Source organism: Camelus ferus, chromosome 16, assembly GCF_009834535.1.
Source record: "Camelus ferus isolate YT-003-E chromosome 16, BCGSAC_Cfer_1.0, whole genome shotgun sequence".
NCBI classification, from domain to species: domain Eukaryota; kingdom Metazoa; phylum Chordata; class Mammalia; order Artiodactyla; family Camelidae; genus Camelus; species Camelus ferus.
Genome location: NC_045711.1, coordinates 51155323 through 51175741, shown reverse-complemented (window position 1 = coordinate 51175741; position 20419 = coordinate 51155323).

Here is a 20419-nt window from a genome sequence, read left to right as displayed (position 1 = left end):
TATCTCTTTTTAAGAAGAGAACCTCTTAGAGCTCATCTCTCCATAGAAACCCAGAGAATAAATAGAAGCAGCAGATTTGCTGCCATTTCCACTCTGACTGCTTCAATTAAATTGCACTCCACACAAGTCTTCCATTAGCATGTGGGTGGAGAAGACAGAGCTGTCTCAGTGACCCTGGCTCCATGGTTGGCTTAGATCTTCCAATTATTCTCAGCCAACATCTCATCTCCTTGACCGTTATTGTTACACATAACCTGCACTGATGTCTGTGTGAAGAAATGTGGTTGGGACAAATCTGCTGTAACTTTAACATCTTTTTCAAGTGCTTAAATTATAAATATGTTTTTTCCAGACCATGAAATTCTTTATCAAGTACTATTCTTTTTTTCTCCCAGTGGGTTTACTCTCCAATAAATGCCTTTCCTCTGTTAGCAGACTCTGAGATTTATGAAAAAGTAAGTGATAAATGGAAACAGGACTGTTCAGTTCAGAAGAAAATGTACCAGATAAAGTGTGTCTATTCAGAGTCTCGTGGCTGTGAGGGCACATCACAAATCCATGTGCCATATGCAGGATTCCCAACCCTTTCCTCCATGAAGGCTTTCTTGGAGAACAGGGATGCAAACAGCAAGCTCTCTTGCTCCCAACAGATAGAGCCAAGTGGCCTCTCAAACATGTGGTGTGGCCAGCTGCCTGGAAGAGGTTTAACTGAAGTGAGATGAAGATCCTGGGGAACAAGACAGGACACCCTGGCTTGGTGTCAGAAGGAGATATGGGATGAGGCTGTTCATGGGCCCCATCTGGTGCAAGGGAAGGAGTTCTACATTTGTATTAGCCTTGAGCATGAAATAGAAAAGTGGCAGCTCCATTTCAAGGAAAAGACAGCAATTTAAAAGAATAAGTCAGCATCCTGATTTCAAACCATATCACAAAGCCACAGTAATCAAAACAGTGTAGTACTGGCACAGAAACAGATACATAGATCTATAGAACAGAAAAAAGAATCCAGAAATGAACCCACATTTACATGGCCAAATAATCTATGACAAAGGAGGCAAGAATATACAATAGAGTAAAGACAGCTACTTCAATAAATAATGTGGGGAAAACTGGACAGCTGCATTCAAAAGAATGGACTGCTCTCTCACACCATACACAAAAAATAAACTCAAAATGGATTAGACTTAAATGTACATCCTGAAGCCATAAAACTCCTAGAAGAAAACATAGGCAGTATGCTCTTTGACACTGATCTTAACAAGGTTTTTTGGATATGTCTCCTCAGGAAAGGGAAACAAAAGCAAAAATAAACAAATGGGACTTCATCAAACTAAAAAGCTTTTGTACAACAACAAAAAAACTCAACAAAATAAGAAGGCCACCTACTGAATGGGAGAAAATATTTGCAAATGATATATTTGACAAGTGGTTAATATCCAAAGTATTTTTTAAAACTCATATAACTCAGCATCAAGAAAACAAACAACCCAATTTAAAAATGCACAGAGATTTGAAACAACATTGCAAAATTATTATAAATCAATAAAAAAAAATGTTTAAAAAATGCACAGAGGACCTGAATAGACATTTTTCTAAAGAAGACATACAGATGGCCAACAGACACATGAAAAGATGCTCAACATCATCAGGGAAATGCAAATCAAAACCACAATGAGATATCACCATATACCCAACAGAATGGCTATCATCAAAAAGACAAGAAATAACAAGTGTTGGCAAGGACGTGGAGGAAGGGGAACCCTCATGTACTGTTGGTAGGAATGTAAATTGGTGCAGCTACTATGGGAAACAGTGTGGATTTTCCTCAACAACCTAAAAATAGAATTACCATGTGATCCAACAATTCTGCTTCTGGGTATTTTTCCAAAGAGAACAAGGACACTAATTATAAAAGATATATGCACCCTATATTCATTGCAGCATTATTCACAATAGCCAAGATATGAATGCAGCCTAATTGACCATGGATAGATGAATGGACAAAGATGTTCTATATATGTATGGGGGGTGGAATATTACTCAGCCATAAAAAAGAATGAAATCTTGCTGTTTGTGATAACATAAATGGATGTAGAGGGTCCATAAGTGAAATAAGTCAGACAGAGAAAGACAAATACTGTATGATTTCACTTATATGTGGAATCTGAAAAACAAAGCAAATGAACAAATATAATAAAACAAAAACAGAGTCATAGATACAGAGAACAAACATGTGGTTGCCAGAGGGGAAAGGGGCAAGGGGATGAGTGAAATAAGTGAGGGAAATTAAGAGGTACAAACTTTCAGTTACCAAATAAATGAGTCACAAGGATGAAATGTGCAGTGTGGGGAATACAGTCAATAATGATGTAATATCTTTGTATGGTGACAAACGGTAACTAGACTTAGCTTGATGATCATTTTGTAATGCGTAGAAATATTGAATGCCTAGGTTGTGTAACAATCTAATTTAGTACTGTAGGTAAATCACACTTCAAAAAACAAGCAAACTCAGATGAATGGATAAAGTTGTAATATAGATAAACAGTGGAATGTGATTCATCAAAAAAAACAAATTCTTGCCATTTGCGACAACATGGATGGACGTTGAGGGCCTTATGCTAAGTTAAATAGGTCCGAGAAAGACAAATACTTCACAATAGAAAGACAAATGGGCTCACCTTATATGTAGATCTGAAAAAAAACAAGCTCATAGGAAGAGAACAGATTGGTGGTTGCCAGAGGCGAGGGTTGGTGGGTGGGTGAAATGGGTGAAGTTGGTCAAAAGGTATAGACTTCCCGTTAACAAAACAAATCAGTCCTGAGGATGTAATGTACAGCAGGATGGCTATGGTCAACAATACTGAATTGTGTATTTGAAGATTGCTAAGAGAGTGGATCTTAAAAGTTCTCATCACAAGAAAAAAATTGTAACTCTGTGAGGTGTTGCATGCTAACTAGACTTGTTGTGGTAATCATTTTGCAATATATACATATATCAAATCATTATGTTGTATACCTTAAGTTTATAAAATGTAATATGTCAATTACCTCTCAATGAAATTGGGGGGAAATTTTTTAAAAAGAAAATTCCTTAAATTATCCACATAAAGAAAAACACATGCATATGCAAAATAAAACTATATACTTCCATAGAATTACATTATGTACACATACATGTACAGGAGACAATCTGAAAGTTAAACACCAAACTTTTCAGCACAGATACCTCCTAAGAGACTGGGCTGTTGGTGGGGAAGAGAACCCAAACCCCACCACTTGGGAACTTCTGCATTAGACTCACTCTGATTTTCTCCACTCTGTGCATGATTTTCTCCACTCTCTGGCCTTTTCTGTAAACACTGAACAACCTCCATTTTATAAGTGAAGGTGATGTCCTCTGCTCCTTAATACACACGTTGTGCACATGCCTCCTACTGGCTGGTGATTCTCAGACACTGTCATCTATGTGCCTCACCCTCAAGGACTATTCCATTTAACCTAGGACACTGAAATGGAGGCTGGCTATTGAGTTCTGTCCGCTTAGAATCACTCTGCTGCCTACAGTATCTTCCAAAGACCATTACCCCCAATTTATTTTACCCTACTCACAACCCCCATCAGTCAAGCAAGCCCATGCTTGTTGCCTTTTTTAAAACCAGAGTGAGCTGTTTAGGCCTTGCGTGAGTGGTCAGTGCTTACCCACAGTCTGCCTCTCTGGCCATATCCGTGTGTCTCTGCATCCTGGCCACCCTACTGTCATCAAGTCATATTCAACCTCCACCAGGATTATTTCAAGAGACTCCTACATAGTCTCCCTACTTTGATCTAATCTAACTTAAACTACATTCCAGGCAAGTCAGCTAAATCACGGATTCAACATCACCGCTTGAACCTCTTACTTGACTCTTGTCTCGTGAAGTGGCAGCTCCAAGCTTCTGTGTACACCAGAATCACCTGGGAGGTTCTCTAAAATCAGATTTCTGGCACCTACTCCAAAGGCTCTGTTTCAGCAAATTCTGAATTTATCACAAGCTCCTAAGATGATTCTGATGCCAAGAGTACGGTGATCAAATTTGAAAAACACTAACCTTACACTAATGGCAGCCCTAGTTCCTTACAGTGGCAATCTGGTCTCTCGTAACACGATTCTTATCTCTCCAGCCTCACCTTGCCCCTCTCCCGCCTCACCTTGCCCCTCTCACCACCTCACACGTTTCCTTCCAGCAACACAGACCAGCATCTTGACCCTGACCCAGTGTTTTGCACCTCAGGGCTATTGTTCTCATCTACACTGTTACTGGTCCCCTGGGTCATCTGCCAACACACTTCATCTGGCTAATGGCTACTCATCCTTCAAAACCCAGCTCAGGCATCACCTCCCCGAGGAAGCTTTCCCTCGGGGTTATGTGATGCCCCCATCCTGTCCTTCTAATACCCAAGCTTTATCAGATAGAGTTCTTACTCCAGTCCCTAGATTTTCTAGATACCTTGGATTCTGAGGTCCTTGCCAGAAGGCCACAACTTATTCATCCTCCAAAATCCCCAGGAGCTACCACAGAGCCTGACACAGTGTAGACAGTTACAGTGGTTGGGTGTAGACAGTTACAGTGGTGCACTATAGGTAGTTAGACAGGTATACCGTAGGGGGTTGCACTAGTGCCCTCTAGGAGTTACACTTGTGCACTGAAGGGAGTTTGCTGATGGTTGGATAGGCTACAAGAGAAAACTTTTTAGTTGACACCTTTCTGGATCCACAAAAGCAAGTTGGTCAGGGGATAGTATATATGCTCCCTCCTTCCTCTTCAGCCAAGGGGGTGTTGGCCCACCTTAAAGGTTGCTTTTTTTTTTCCCAACGCTAGGGAATCAAAAAAAAGGTTATGGCTCAATGCTTTCTAACAAAAATTTGACTCTAAAAATTCAACACCCAAGGTGACATCCACCAAGCTCATGCCACTTATGTTGCTTCTGAGAAAGAAAATTTTGTCTGGCCCCTTCAGCAAGATAGACAACCACATACTGGTGCAGTCTTTATTCATCCCACAACTTTCTTTTGCTACCATTCCATCCTGGACCACATCCTCACTACCAAGTGATTTCTGAATTAGTGCTCATGAAGACTCTATTCCCTGAAGAACAATGCCTACCCTTAGGGGTTAAAGTGAAAAACAAACCATTAGCTCCCTCCTCCCACAGCATGGGTCTGGAGGCCAGTGAGGAGTGACTTCATGAACGTTCCTCTCATTCCTGGAAGATCTGCACTACTAGATCGTAACCCTTTTCATCTCTGGGCCACAATTCTTGAGCTTGCTGCTGTACATTGGACATCTCTAAAGGGGGACAGGGAATGCATTTCCCAAACTTTCTTGACAGAATACCTTATAGGATTAGTGTTCCCTGAAACATGTTTTGGTAAATGCTGCCTGAGAAACTAGTCTATTTTAAGATGTGTTCAGGTAAACAAACATCTTAATACTTAAACATATGTCTCAAGATCCATGCTTCATTCCATTTCTAGGGAAAGCTATGGATCTGGGGTAGAGGAAAGAGTTGACCTCATTGGATTGGGATGATACCATTTCTCTGAGACTCCTGAAGGAACAGAGTCCCTTAGAAAAGGTAAAAACCAGGAGGCATCCTAGAGATTGTATCATCCAATGGTCTTGTTTCCCAGTCCAGGATCCTGAGGCCCAGAAAGCTGAAGGAATGTGTCTAAGTTCATAACCACTCAGTTATGGAGCTGAGTTCCAGGACAGGTTCTGGTGAAAACCCAGACATCTTTCCACTACACCGTGCTGCCTTCCAATCATGTTTCTACCTGTAAGGTATGCTTTCAGCTCTACAGTAGAATAACAGTCTGTGGTAATGCCATCAGCATTATGACTAAAGCATCATAAATGGAAAATGTATTTCTGCAAGATTCTCCTACATCTTTCCTCTCTGTTTCAAAGACTTTCTCACAATCATCCCTTCCTTCCATCTCAAACCCAGTACCAAACAATTTTTAAATTCTAGTAATTATACACTTTGGGGGGAGGCAATGCCTACCCTTTGAGGAAAAGTCAAACAACAAAGCCTCCCTCTCACTCCTTGCCTAGCACATGGCTTCCAAAATACCTGAGATTTGAATCTGGCCAGTTCTGAAAATGTCTCCCTCAAAGCTGTTTCTGACCCATGGAACTGACCGGTCTCAGTCCTTCCTTCCACAGCCAAATTTCCCCCAAAAATGATGTAGTATCTATCACTTTCTCACAATTCACTCACCCTTTTTAGTCCAATCTGGCTGTCTATCACTTAGCTGGCGAGTTTAACCCATTTATGTTTGTTGTCATTTTGTATACGAACTGAGCTTCTGCCATCTTACTTTGTGCTTTCTACTTTACATTTATTTTTTCTTTGCCTCCGCTTTCTCTTGTACTACATTATTGAAGACATAGGATCAGGGAGATAACTACATTTGTTACTGGAAAAAGGAGGAAAGGATATGAGTAGAAAAAATGGGAATTTTGCTACATGCTGTTCAAATAATTTAAAACTAACGTTGCATACTAAAAATATACAAAAGAATAGATGCATGTAAAAAATAGACCAAAATGCACCAAGGAGTTGGACTGAGGTGATGAAATTAACCATGACTTTATAATGTATTTTTTCTATTTTTTATTTTTTAATCTATTTTTCATAATGAGGTTATAAAAACATTCTCAACTAAAAAACAAATTTATTTATTAAAATTAAAATTCTGATGGGGTCTCATCACCTATAGCACAAGTTTCTAAAGTGTGTTGGGATGTTAACAGGTCTTATGTGAAAAAAGGGAAACTTAATGATCAAGTAAATTTTGGATGTATTTAATTAAACAAAGTTAAACAGATCTCTTTACTTCAGGACTTCTTGGAGCTTTTAAATTATTAATGTCAATTATGAATTTTCAAATGAGGACTAGAATATGCAATGATATTCAAACTTATTTGACTTTTTGACCCTGTTTTGCAGAACATATCAAGGGACAGGACACTATTTTGGAATCTCTGTCCTACAGTGAAAGAGAGTGCAACCTATGAAGATTTGCAAAGTCTTTCAGACTCCTCTCCTTCCTTCTCTCTTCCTGATCTGTACCACTTTGCTACTGCTACTGTAACAAATTACAACGACCTTGGTAGGTTAAACAACACAATTTTATTATCTTACAGTTCTGGAAGTTGGAAGTCCAACACAGGTCTCACTGAACGAAAATCAAGGTGTCAGCAGGGCTGTGTTTGTTTCTGGAGAGTCTGAGGGAGAATTCATTTTCTTTCCTTTTACAGCTAGAGGCCAACTACATTCCTTGGCTCATGGCTCCTTCCTCCATCCCCAAAGCCAAATTAGGTCAAAGACAGTGGAGTCCTTTTCACATTGCATTACTTTAATTCCTTCTTCTGCCTCCCTTTTTCACTTTTAAGGACACGTGATTACACTGAGGCCATCCAAGATAACCTCCCTATTTTAAGGTAAACTGATTAGCAACCTTAATTTCACTTACAACTTTAATTTCCTTTGCATTAGAAGGTAACGTGCTCACAAGTACAAGGGATGTGGGCATTTGGCAGGGATTGGGGAGGAGGAATACATATTCTGCCTGCTACACCATCTTTTTCATTTCGCTTCTCTCTCCTGTATTACCCACTACACTTGTTACCAAATTTTCTGTTACACTCAGAGAAAAAAGTTACTTGCATACCCCTAGTGTCCTCTGCTTCAAATGCCCATCCCCACCCTCACCATTGTCTTACCTATCTGAAGCAGCCCTACTCATTCATCAGAGTCTTGTTAAAATCTTACTTCTTCAGTTAACATCTCCCTGAATTCCCCAGGAAGAACTAGATACTCTGTGCTTCAAAGGTATTTTTTACACATCACTGAGATAACACTCATTACATTGTATTGTATTCATAATAATAAAACAGCTAAAACTTACTGAGCACTTACAATGTGTCTGACATTGTGCTATGTGCTGTACCTGCTGCACCATCTCATTCACTCCTCCCTGCAGCCCTACCAAGTAGGCATTATTGATAATCTGTCTCCTTCAGCTTCAGACTGTGAGCACTTACAATTCATGAACAATACATGCCTTATTCATCTCCACATTATCAACACCTCACCCAAGGATTAGCACATAATTCAGACTCAATTCATTTAAATCAATTTAACTGCACTGCTGGTTTCTAAACCAAAAGTTACAGTTGGCCACCCTATTAAATGATGGAATCTAAGCTTTCCCAAAGGTCAAATTAAAGGCATATGACACCTGACCTGTCTCAAGTCTTGGGGTCAAGAGCAAACTTGTCTGAGCTAGCACATGACAAATCACAATGCAGCCCAGCTGTTGGAAGATCATCACTTCTCGTGATGATCAAGACAGAGCAGCATGCAAAGCAAGTGGTTTTTCAAAAGCAGATTTCTCCTGCAGCAACTGCAGATACCACTGGAATGTCCAGCTGGTTGTGGGTTCCTTCTAAAAGAATGAGCCATCCATCACTGACTGATGGCTCAGTTCTCAAACCAACTGGGAAATAAATATTTGTTGAGCATTATGGATCAGTATAAAATAAACTTACTGATCAATTAATATACTGAATGGCAACATCTCTTCATACAATTAATAGCTCCTGAGGACATGGCATTTTCAAGCACAGGTGAATAAAAGTAGGCTCCTGCCTGTGAGGAGCTCAGACTGGAAAGAAATCAGTACAATTAACTGCAATATAATGATAAAGCCTTTGGACATTTTCTCTATCTCATAAACTTCAGGTTCCTAATCTTTGAATCAGGGATAATAACAGTACTTACTTCACAGAGGATCATCAAGGGGTAATGGAGGTAAAGAGCTCAGAACGGGGTCTGGCACAAAGAAAAATCTGCTCAATATTAACCATAGACAAAGTGCTGTGGAAGCAGAGAGGGCCTGGGGCTCACATAGGACTAGGAAAGTCTACTCAGTTAATGAACTGGGCCAGAAATGATGCAAGGTCTGGCTCCTAGCACTTCCTGGGTAGCACCCCCTGCACTCTCATCCTCTCATCTGCTAGCTGGATGACTCCAGGATGAGCTTGCCATCCTTTTAAAGATGGAGGGAGCCTGGATCACTGAGTTATTGCTTGGAGGAAAGCCACTCAAGAAAACTGCCCAACTAGGAACATCACACTGGACTATATATAAGCAATATATAACATTTTATTGTGTTAAAGTGCTGAGATTTCAGGATTTATTTGTTACCTCAGCAGATGCTAAGTATTTTATCATTTTTGATTTTTTTTTTACTTTCCTTTTCTGATATTTCACTGTTGGTGTAAAGAAATGCAACTGATTTCTGTATGTTAATCTTGTGTCCTGCTATCTTGCCAAGTTCTTTTATCAGTTCTAGTAGTTTTTGTGTGGAGACTTTAGGGTTTTCTATATATAGTATCATGTCATCCACATATAGTGACAATTTTATCTCTTCTCTTCCAGTTTGGATCCCTTTTATTTCTTTTTCTTGTCTTATTGCTATGGCTAGGACTACAGCAGATCCTAGCAATACTGACCCTGACTAATGCAATATGAACTTCATATTGAACTTAAACTAGGAATTGGAATTAGGAGTTGTTTGCTAAAATTTAGATTTGTGAGAGAAAAAGTTGGGAAGTTGAATGGGGATCAATTGGCAAAGGAGTCTAAATACCTCACTAATGACTTTGGCTTTGCTTTATAGGCAATGGGAAGTTATTAAGGGTTTTAACTAGGGGAATAACAAAATCAAATGCATATTTTCAAAAGAGTACCCTGCAAACAAGGAGGGAGGAGAACCTGGGTGGAGGTGAAGCTAGAAGTGGAATTTTAGTTATTAAAGATCATTAGCACATAAATGAACTTATATACAAAAGAGAAACAGACTCAGAGGCATTGAAAAAAATATTTATGGTTATTGGTGGGAGCAGAGGGGAAGGGATAAATCGGGAGTTTGGGATTTGTAGATACTACTACTACATATGAAATAGATAAACAGCAAGGTCCTACTATATAGCACAGGGAACTATATTCAATATCTTGTAGTAACATATAATAGAAAGAATGTGTGTGTGTGTGTGTGTGCACGTGTGTGTGTGTGTATAATTGAATCACCATGCTGTACACCAGAAATTAACACAGTATTGTTAATTGACTATACAGTCAATCTAAAAAAAAGGATAATTAGCTAATAAGTCTTAAGGCAAAGACTGTATTATGCTCAGCATTGTGTACCCAGGCTTAGCCCAGCACGTGGCACATGGCATGTACTCAGTACAACTGGACGGATGTGAGATAGGCTGAGACCTGGCAACTTCTATCCAAGTGCTTGCACTTGCTCCTGGACAAATGTCTCCTTGAGCAACAGAACACAAAATACTGAATACAAAGAAACTATAAGGGACTAAAAATAAGTGCAGCCATGTGAAGTTGAAGCAATTAAAAGCCAAAAAATACAAAAAGACCACAAACCAACTGCCATTTCTGAGACACCAGGAGCAAAAGGAGAGTATAGTGCATGATCCCCACATACAGCACCACAAAACAGGTGGGCAGATCACCTAAGCCACCCTTCCAGCCTGACCCATCAATTCACCCTTACTTTCACCCCATCTAAGGAACCAGCCCTCCCTCCTCGGAGAGCAAGCAAGGGTTTGTGTTATTTCTTTCCGCTGCCTCGTGCTGCAGCATGAGTCCCTGTAAAGCCTTGCCTCGGTCTCATCTGGCTTCTTATCAATTTCTATTGAGTAAAGAGTCCAAGGACCTGGGTCAGTATTAAATGGGTCGGATGGTCAGATGGAAAGATGGATGAATCAATGAAATGATTTTATTACAATAATCCTAGTAAGAGATGATGAGATGCAAACTAGAACTGTGGAGATGGAAAGGAAGGGACAGATTGAGGTATCAGAGTAGACAGGTCTTCAAGACCAATTAGCTATAGAGGATTAATGGATTTTCAAGAAACATCAAGTTCCAGGTCCTGAAATCACAGCCCAGAGGCAGGGAAAACAAATAGTAGATGAGAGCCCTATTGCCAGCCTTTCAGAAGGACCATCTCAAGACCTGGCCTTTAGCCAGACATTCAACACATATTTTCTCATAAGGTCTACAAATGGTTTTGCATCCCAACCAGAGGACAAAGGAGTTAAAGGGAGCAGATTTATCAATTTTCTAACAGTTCCTGTCTTAGGGAGCTATTGCCAAGTCTGCTGAAGGTCTATATTCTCCCTCATCCACCTCCATCTTTTCCCTAGAACCTGGTGTTTTATCCCAAATCTTTCTCTTCTTGAACCTTTTGAGGGTCTCCTCAATTTCCTGATTCTGTGATTCCCCATTCTGAAATTCCTTCCACCTAAGACGGTAACAACATTCTACACCAGGGATGGGCAAACTTTCTCTGTAAAGGACCAGATAAGAAACATCTTAGGTTATGTGGGTCATGAAGACTCAGCTCTAATGTTGAGTCATAGACAATATGTAAATGATGAGTATGGCTATTTTCCAATAAACTTTACTCAACAAAAACAGGCAGTGGGCTCTAGTTTGATTTGGTTTGATTTGACCCATGGGCTATAGTTTGCCAGCTCCTGCTCTTGACTGACCCAAGGCCCTACTGGAGTGGAAGCCACAGCAGGCAAGGAGAAGACCTGAGCTGTGGGCTGGTGTTATGGTGTCAACATGAGTGAAGCATGTAATCTCTCTGGACCTAAGATCAGGGACAACAGGGATATTGTGGTCTGTTATTCCAGCCCTCCCTGATATTGCAGATAAACAAAGAGAAGGGAACTAATTGCCACTACATTGTCAACCAGGTGCCAGAAATTATACATTCCATATTTTATTCATTCTCCTGAGGAACTTCAGAAAGTATTCTTATGCCCACTTCTCAGGTGAGAAAGGCAAGTCTCAGTTAAATAAGCAAGCTCAATACTCATTGCTAAGAAATGACCAAGCAATGACTATGGGTCCACCCAGTTCCCAGTTCAAGCCCTGTCCAGCAGATCACACCCTCTCCCAACAATAGAGGTTGCCAGGGAAAGGCCAGGTGACCAGCTCTGGCCAGAGGGGCCCTCAGTTTCACCAGCCCATCCCTGGTTCAGGTCCTCAGCTTGCAAGCACAAGAGCTAATTAAACAACTACTCTGGACAGACTCCCATTAACCAGGCTCACAAGGAAGCTAGTTATAATAAGAATGCCAAAAGTCCTGTTTCTCATGCAGGACACCATTCCTCTTTTTTTGTAACTAGAATGTTCTAGTCTGTTAACTAGCATACACCCCTTCCTGATGTCAGGGCACACTAAGTTCAAATTAAAAATCCCAGTGAATATATAAAAATAGATTTTTTTAAAGCTTCTTTTGTATAACACAGGGAACTATGTTCAATATCTTGTAATAACTTTAAATGGAAAAAATATGAAATGCATATATATATATATATATATATACATAAATCCCTGACTGGGATATTGTGCTGTACACCAGAGATAGACACACTGTAATTGATTTACTTCAATAAAAAAAAAAATCCCAGTGAGTGTGGAGTCAGAGACAGGGGAGGTGGGAAGCCAAGGTGAGGCCCTGCTTACAGTCCCTCTCCAGATACAATGGGGCCTAGAGGTCTCATGGTCCCAAATTCAGGTCTCGATGACCAGGATACTGCTGCAAACTGTACCCTTCTGTTCTCTCACTGGCTCCCCATTTTCCTGGGCTTGACACTAAATACCTCCCTGTGAATGGATTGTCCTTTCTTCCTTTCATAAATGTTTATCTTATTCCAAATACAGTTTCATTATTAAAAACTTCAAAAGTAGTAAAGAAAAAAGATCTAAATCATCCACAATCTTACCACTCTGAGATAACCACAGTCAAGTTTTAGAATATAAACATCCAACCTTTTTTCGTACATGGTAAAACATGTACATATATACACTTTTGTGACTTGATAAGAATGAGCACATTGTACCTACTTTCTGGTGACTTTTTCTTCCCTAAATAATACATATATTATACAACCAACTTTTCACGCTGTGAAATATTCTTTTCAATCATTGATGATTCTATGGTAGCCCACTATACATATGTCATAATTCATTTAACTTGTCCCCTACTTTTGGACTCATTCTTCCTTTAGCTGCATTAATATTCACCAATTTGACTCTAGCATGGCCTGGGAACCACTGGGTCTCTTGGCTTCTTTGTATCAGTCATGCTTCCTGCCTCCCCCATGAGCCGGCTCCTCCCTCTCAGCATGCTCTGAGGTCTCAGTGAGGTGCGTGTACTAAAGCCCCGCATGGCTGCAGATCGGGGTCCCCAAGGGGGGCGCTAATCAAACCTGCGGAGGAGGAGCCTGCAGGACGCTGGGGCTAGCACCTGAGAGGAAGGTGCGAGCTGGGAATGACCCTGAGCCTGCTGCCCTGGCCTCTCGGTCCAAAGGAGCTCCAGAAACCCACACTAGAGAGCGAGAACATGGGGTCGGGTAGGCAAAGACGGAGATGCGTCGGTACCCAGCAGTCTCAACTGGGATGGCCCAGGACACCCCCGCGCCGGCTGCAGCTGCCCCTGCACACACACGCACACACGCACGCACACACAAGTCAGAGCGCACTGAGAGTAAGACGCCCCTCGATGTCAGTGTCAACGTGAGATGTCCCCTTCTACCTGTAGCTGCAGCAGAACAGCGCCAAATGCAAGCAGCGATGGTGACGACCCCTCTGGTTGAGGAGCAGCCCGTGTTCTCATTTCAGTAATCTCTATTTACCTCCACAAAGGAGCAAACAAAGCACTCAGAATTAATGCCCATAAAAAAATAAAAATTAAGTCAAATTAAAAACCCTGGATTCAGGCTGTCTGGGTCTGAATTGCCAGCTCAAATCCTGTCAACTATGTGCCCCCGGGGACACCACCTAACCTCAATGTGCCTTCTGTTGCCTCTCCAATAAATTAGTGATTGAATAATGTCTACTTTACAAGACCATTTGAGGAGCATGGAATAATGTTGGCTGAGTGTTCACATACATTACAGGCACACAGTAAAGGCTTAGCAGGCAATGAGCTATTTTTATTATTATTATTATTATTATTATTATTATTATTATTATTATTATTATTATTATTATTACTATTACTATTACTATTACTATTACTATTATTGTTGTTAACAGAGGCTAAGTGATATCTTAGAGCCAGCTCCACGGGGAAGAACCTGGGCCATGATAAATTCCAGCTCACTAGGGCCGTAACAACTCCATTATCACAGCCATAAACCACTGGGGCACCTTCAGCCTACTGGCTGATAGAATGCTGTACTCTGGGCAAAAGGGGCCAGCCCATAAATAAATCAGACCAAGCTTCTAAGCCACGGTATTCAGACTCCTAAAATTTAGTGGTATGCTTCTCATCACAGCTTACACCATTTTCCCATCAGCAGGATCCGAGTTTTCCATCACCACTCACTGGTCTAATTAGGAAGGGAGGTGGAAGGGACCGCGGTGAAAGGGAGGGCATGAGCAGAAGGACCAGAAGGTGTGGGGGCCTAATGTTACCGGCAGTGGATGTGTCTAGGGATGGACAGACCACAAGTCAACCACTACCAAGCCTTTAAAAGGTTCCTGTTTCTGGCCTCTGCAATTTGAAGCTAATAGAAACAGACCTAGAGCACAGCATGTGGATGCAAGGCAGACCTAGGGCACAACTTTGTGGCTAAAACAACAGTTAAAGCAGAAGCCTGAGGAGCCAAAGTTAGTTTAGCGTAACTTTCTCTGGGGTATCATTAAAAAGGAAGACAGACTGGTTCTCACTGGGTCAGGATAGGGGAGAAGAGGGTGAGGTGGGGAAGAGAAGGCAGTGAACAAAATGTCAGACAGACAACCTTCGTCACATTCTCACCTTGCTCAGAGATCAATTAGATAACAAGTTTCAATCATGACATTAATTCCAAAATGAGATTTATTTCCTCACCTGAGTTGGAAGTCCCATATTGACACATGTCTGCTACTTGGCACCCTTCTTGTAAATTAATGCCTCTTTCTATCAGGGTCTGCATGGTGATGAGAGCAGGTGGTTTTTAGTAGCAGAGTCATGCTCCAGCTGCAGTTTGAAATTAAACTCTAGGATGCAGCTTGATCACAAGCAATTCACTTGCTCCAGGCTGATGGCATCCCCACCCCCACCCCAGAAAAGGTGATCTATGAGGTGCTCCCTCATTTTCCACTTCCCACACTCACCCCATCCTGGGTGGAGGTCCTTGGTAAGGTAGAAAAAGAGGCACTTTGCTAGAATAATAATGCCCCCAGGTTTTCCTGTAAGAGGCTGTCAATAATGGCGAAGCACATGTTTTTGGTTTTAGGTCTCACTCTGACAGTTCCGCAGGACCTGGGGTTCTGGTTGGGGCAATGGTGAGCTCAGCAGGATGGGCTCAGCAGGAAAAAGTGAGAACCTAGAAGGACCAAAAGAATCCCAGAGCGGGAAGTGGTCAGAGAGAAAAGGGCCTCCACGGCATCCAGCAACAAGAGCTCAACATGGATTCAAAGGGGATCAGTTGGAGCAGCAAAGAAACAGCTTTTACCCCCTGGACTCCATGTACTTTTCTTGGTCAGCGGTAGGTAAGACTTTCTTTCTGGCCATAGTTCACATCAGCACACTGCTACAGACGGCACGGGCATTACCAAGGGTCCCACCCTGTGCTGAGACTCTGTCCTTCTCTGACAGCCCATTGAGAGCCCAGGTGGAACAGCACGAGAGCAGCAATCACAGCAGACAGGCATGCAGTGCCTGTTTCATGTCCCGCACTGGTCTAAGCACATATTTGCCCATCTAATCCTCTCAGTAGTCTTCTGAGGGGCGCAGCTATTATCCTCATTTCACCAGTGAGGGGACTGAGGAGCAGAGGGGTTGTGGAATTCGCCCAAGGCCACACAGCTAGACAGTGAGTGAATCAAATTCAAACTCAGGCACTCTGGCTCCGAGAAAAGACCATGGGCCAGGATCAAAGCAGAGGACGAGAGCTTGTGGCCAGAACAAGGAGACGAAATGAAAGGGAGAGAAGGTCAGAGGCAAAAATGAATACTGAGGGAGGGTTTGAGTGATTGCCTGGAACGTTCTCTGGCATTCAGGACCTGTTTGGGAAATATAAAGGAGTAAGGGGCATGGTGTGTGGATGACCCCACCTGGCTCCGTGGGCCAAGGAGTACAGGTAAAACTCGATAAGCAGCACGTTAGGGAGTGAGGTACTAACTGCCCAGGTCCCACCTCTCCACCCACTGCACCTGCACATGACCTTTCACCCCTCTCTGACCCGCTCACCAATTTTATTGACTAGGAAGAGCCCACCAGTTAAACAACAAATATAAATTGAGAGCCTCCCCTGAGCTAGCGCTGTCCAACGTGCCGGAGCATATAGTAGTGAGGAAGACAGAGCCCTGCCCTTAAGGTGCGTGCATTCAAACAGGCCCAGAGGAATACATTCTGAGCCAGAAAACAAATGAGTGAATGGGGAGAACACATCCAAAGGGAGGCTTTGAAAATAAAAGTCTGAATACACTCTGGAACAAAACAATGTTTTTACCGCCCTTCTGTGCCAGTTTGCAGGGAAGGTCAGCATTAAGGAAGCCAATTTGATGATTTCAGGGAATTTTCTTGCATGTGGTACAAAAAGCCACTTAAGGTTTAGCTGAACACCAATAAGCTGTTTTAATAAACTCATCATAATCAGTCATTTGTATCACCCTTCATGAATCCCGTATTTTTAAGTGATAGTATCTGAACACACTTTGTAAACTACGGTGCCTCCCACAGATAATATCTTAAAGTTCATGATAATTTTCAATGACAGCATTTGTGTGAGTGTGTGTTTCATTCACTCACGCACAGATTCAACAAACAATCATTGGGCGCCGGCCCTGTACTGGGCAGTTGGCATGCAGTGGTGAAAAGACAAAGGCTTTGCCCTCATGGATCCATGGTCCAGTGGGGACACAAATAAGGAGCAGACAGTTACAATACAGTGTGAAACATGGCACTGGGTAGACAAGTACCCAGTTCTAAGGATGACCTGGACTTGAGTGTAAGGAAGACAGTGTGAAAAAAATGACATCTGAGCTGAGACTGCAGGATATACAGGAGCAGACAGTAAAATACACAAATAAAAAACAAGCTATCACAGGGAACTATATTCAATATCTTATAATAACTTGTAATGGAAAAGAATCTGAAAATGGACAGATAGATAGATAGATAACTGAATCACTTTGCTGTACATCTGAAACTAACATAATATTATAAAGCAACTATACTTCAATTTTTAAAAATCTAAAAAAAATACAAAAAACAAAACAAACAAACAAAACATTCTATCACTTGTGGAAACAATAAACACTCCAGATTCTTTAAAAGCCTAGGTTTGAATCTTAGCTGACCAATTGGGTGTTGCTTGGCAAATTCCTTCATTTATCTGAGCCTCTGCTTCCCAATTTATGAGATGAGCAAAGTAACATTTACTTGGCAGGCTCAGTTTAAGGATTACTTGTAAATTGCCTAGCACAGCACCTGGCACACAGTAAGTGCTTAATAGATGGGAACCACGGTTTTTATGTTAGTGGGAAGTCAATAAACATGCATTCCTTTCAGCAGAGCAGGAGTAACCCTGAGCTGACTGACAGGCACGAGGCAGTTAGGCAAAATACAATAAAAACATTGCCGTATTTCCTCATTAAAATCTGGCTTCGCTTTGGAAACAGGCAGGTTTTTCCTCCCTCTTCTCCCACAAGCAGTGATTAACTAAGCTACTCTAAAGGAGGAGAAATGCCATTTTCTCCTCCAATAAATAATAAGGTAAAATTTTCCTACCAGCTTCAGGCCACCCCCGGTCTCATCTCTGTGAGCCAGCAGGAAACCTCTCCTGAATGCTGGGGGTAACTGTAACCGAATCATTTGGCATGAAATTGGGCAATGCATCATAATAAATCAGACCTACTCCTGCATCTTCAAAGAAATGGACATTTGCAAGACCCCAGTGCCAGGTCTAGCTGGGAGGACGCAGCCACTGAGGCCACAGGAGGTTACATACACATCTGCACGGTTGGCAAAAATATACCTCCTGGCACTGCTGAAAGGAGTGATATTGAGAGGACATCACACCCATACTCTGGCCCCAGGTAGCCCTGCATTAACCTGTTGGACACAGTTAGAGCCTTTATTTTGTTCAAAGATGTGCTTAGGAAAGGAGCTTCCTCAGGCAGCAAAGTCAGATAGTAGGAAAGGCAGAGGTTCTGAGTCTGACAGTCTCGGACCAAAGCTATGCTGCACCTCTCGCTAGCTGTGTGTCCTTGGGCAAGTTATCAACCCCACTGAGCTTCCCTGTTTGTAAAGATGGGGATTACAAGAATAATACTGTATTCTTGTAATTCTGTTTTACTGCTGCTATAACAAATTACCACAAACTTAGTGGTTTAAAATAACACAGATTTATTCTCTCACAGTTCTGGAGGTCAGAAGTCTGAATTCTAATTTACTGGGCTAGAGTCCAGGTATTGACAGGACTGGTTCCTTCTGGAGGTTCTAAGGGGAAGATCCATTTTCTTGCTTTTTTCAGCTTTTAGTGTCCACCCGTATTCCTTGTCTTGTGCCCCCCACCACCACCACTTTCAAAGTGCGTCATTCCAATCTCCACTTCATCACATTGCCTTCTCCTCTGCCTCTGACCCTCGTGTCTCTCTCTTATGAGGACCCTTGTAATTACATCAGATGCACCTGGATAATCCAGAAGAGTCTTCATCTCAAGATTTTTAGCTCAGCCACATTTGCAAAGTCCCTTTTGCCATATAAAATTCCATTCAGAAGTTCTGGGAATTAGGAGGTAGACACATTTGGGAGTCCATTATTCTACCTACTACAGCTTCCAAAGGACAAAAGAAGACATGTGTTTACAGCACCTAACCAGTGCCTGGAAGCCACTGGGTCTTCAGGCTTCCATTGTTTTCTCTTACCCGCTTTTGCCAGGACACCTGTGCCCAGAGAGACCGCTGCACAGCAGCCCTGCCTGGTATAAACGGCACACTCTGGCTCCCAGGCCGACTCTTCTGGCCCACATGGAATCTGCAAATCTTCACACTGACACTCTGACTATTCCTAGCCCTGTGACCTGTGGTCACCTCCAGCCACCAGAGGCCATTCTTCTGGTCAGGGATTGTTTGTTCGCAAGGAGGAGAAACCCACTCAAACTAGATGGAGGTGAGCAGCTGTGCACCCAGGAAACTGGGCGACAGTGGACTGAGGATACTCCCGCAGCCCCTCTCTGGACCATGCACCCCCAAACCTCTGCTTCTCTCCACTCATGTTCTTCCAAGACCAGCTTCTAGGCAAGGCTCCAGAGTCCCTTCAACTTGCCCACAGGACTGGCTGGCCTTGGCACAATCTCTGGCCCCAACGTTGTGTGACCTTTCCTTGTCCAGTATCATCTCATCCAGCCACTTTCTACAGCCTTTTATTCAGTTTACCAGCAGAAACCATCAATTGGCTTCATGCGTCGTAGATCCCTGTGTTAGTCAGTCAGGGCTGCTGCAGCAAAGTGCCACAGACTGCGTGGCGTATAACAGCACAAAATTATTTCTCACAGTTCTGGAAGCTGGAAGTGCAAGATCAAGGTGCCAGCATGGTTGGGTTCTGGTGAGAACCCTCTTCTGGGCCGTAGACTGCTGGCTACTCATTGTCTCCTCACAAGGTGGGAAGAGAAAGAGGAAGCAAAGCCCCTTGCAACTCTTACATGGGCACTAGTCCCACTCACTAGGGCTCCATGCTCATGACCTCACCTCATCCTAACTACCTCCCAGAGGCCCTGCCTCCTGGTGCCATCACATTAGGGTTTCAACATACAAAGCACGGGGGAACACAAACACTTGGTTCACAACAGCCTCCCTGAGTCGGGTGTCCAGCCTTGGCTCATTCAGCTGTGTGTGGTTAAGGGGCTAAGAGCATGCAGCACAGACATAGGCTTTTAGGGGTCCACACCTGGGGGGAAAGCACATTTACCAAAACATGCTTGGGCATGGGCTGGACACTCACTCTGAAACACATGCACTTGATAACCACACATCTCTAAAAGGGATACAGAGCTCTGCTAAAATTCAAAAGTAATGATTAGTTTTATTAGTGCTTAAGGTACTCAAGAATCATGAATAATAAACTGCCTAATCATTAAGAATGAGAACTATATCAACTGCTAATCACAAAGTCCCACTTCCTTGACCTACAGCTGCCGGCTGCATATAGTAAAGACGCCTACAGGGCCCAGGCTCTAAGCAAAGCTGTCCATTTCCTCTAAGGGTCCAGGAAGCTCAGAACATGGACAAGAGCACCTATGCTTAGGACTTTAGGAATGTCCTTTTATGCCCT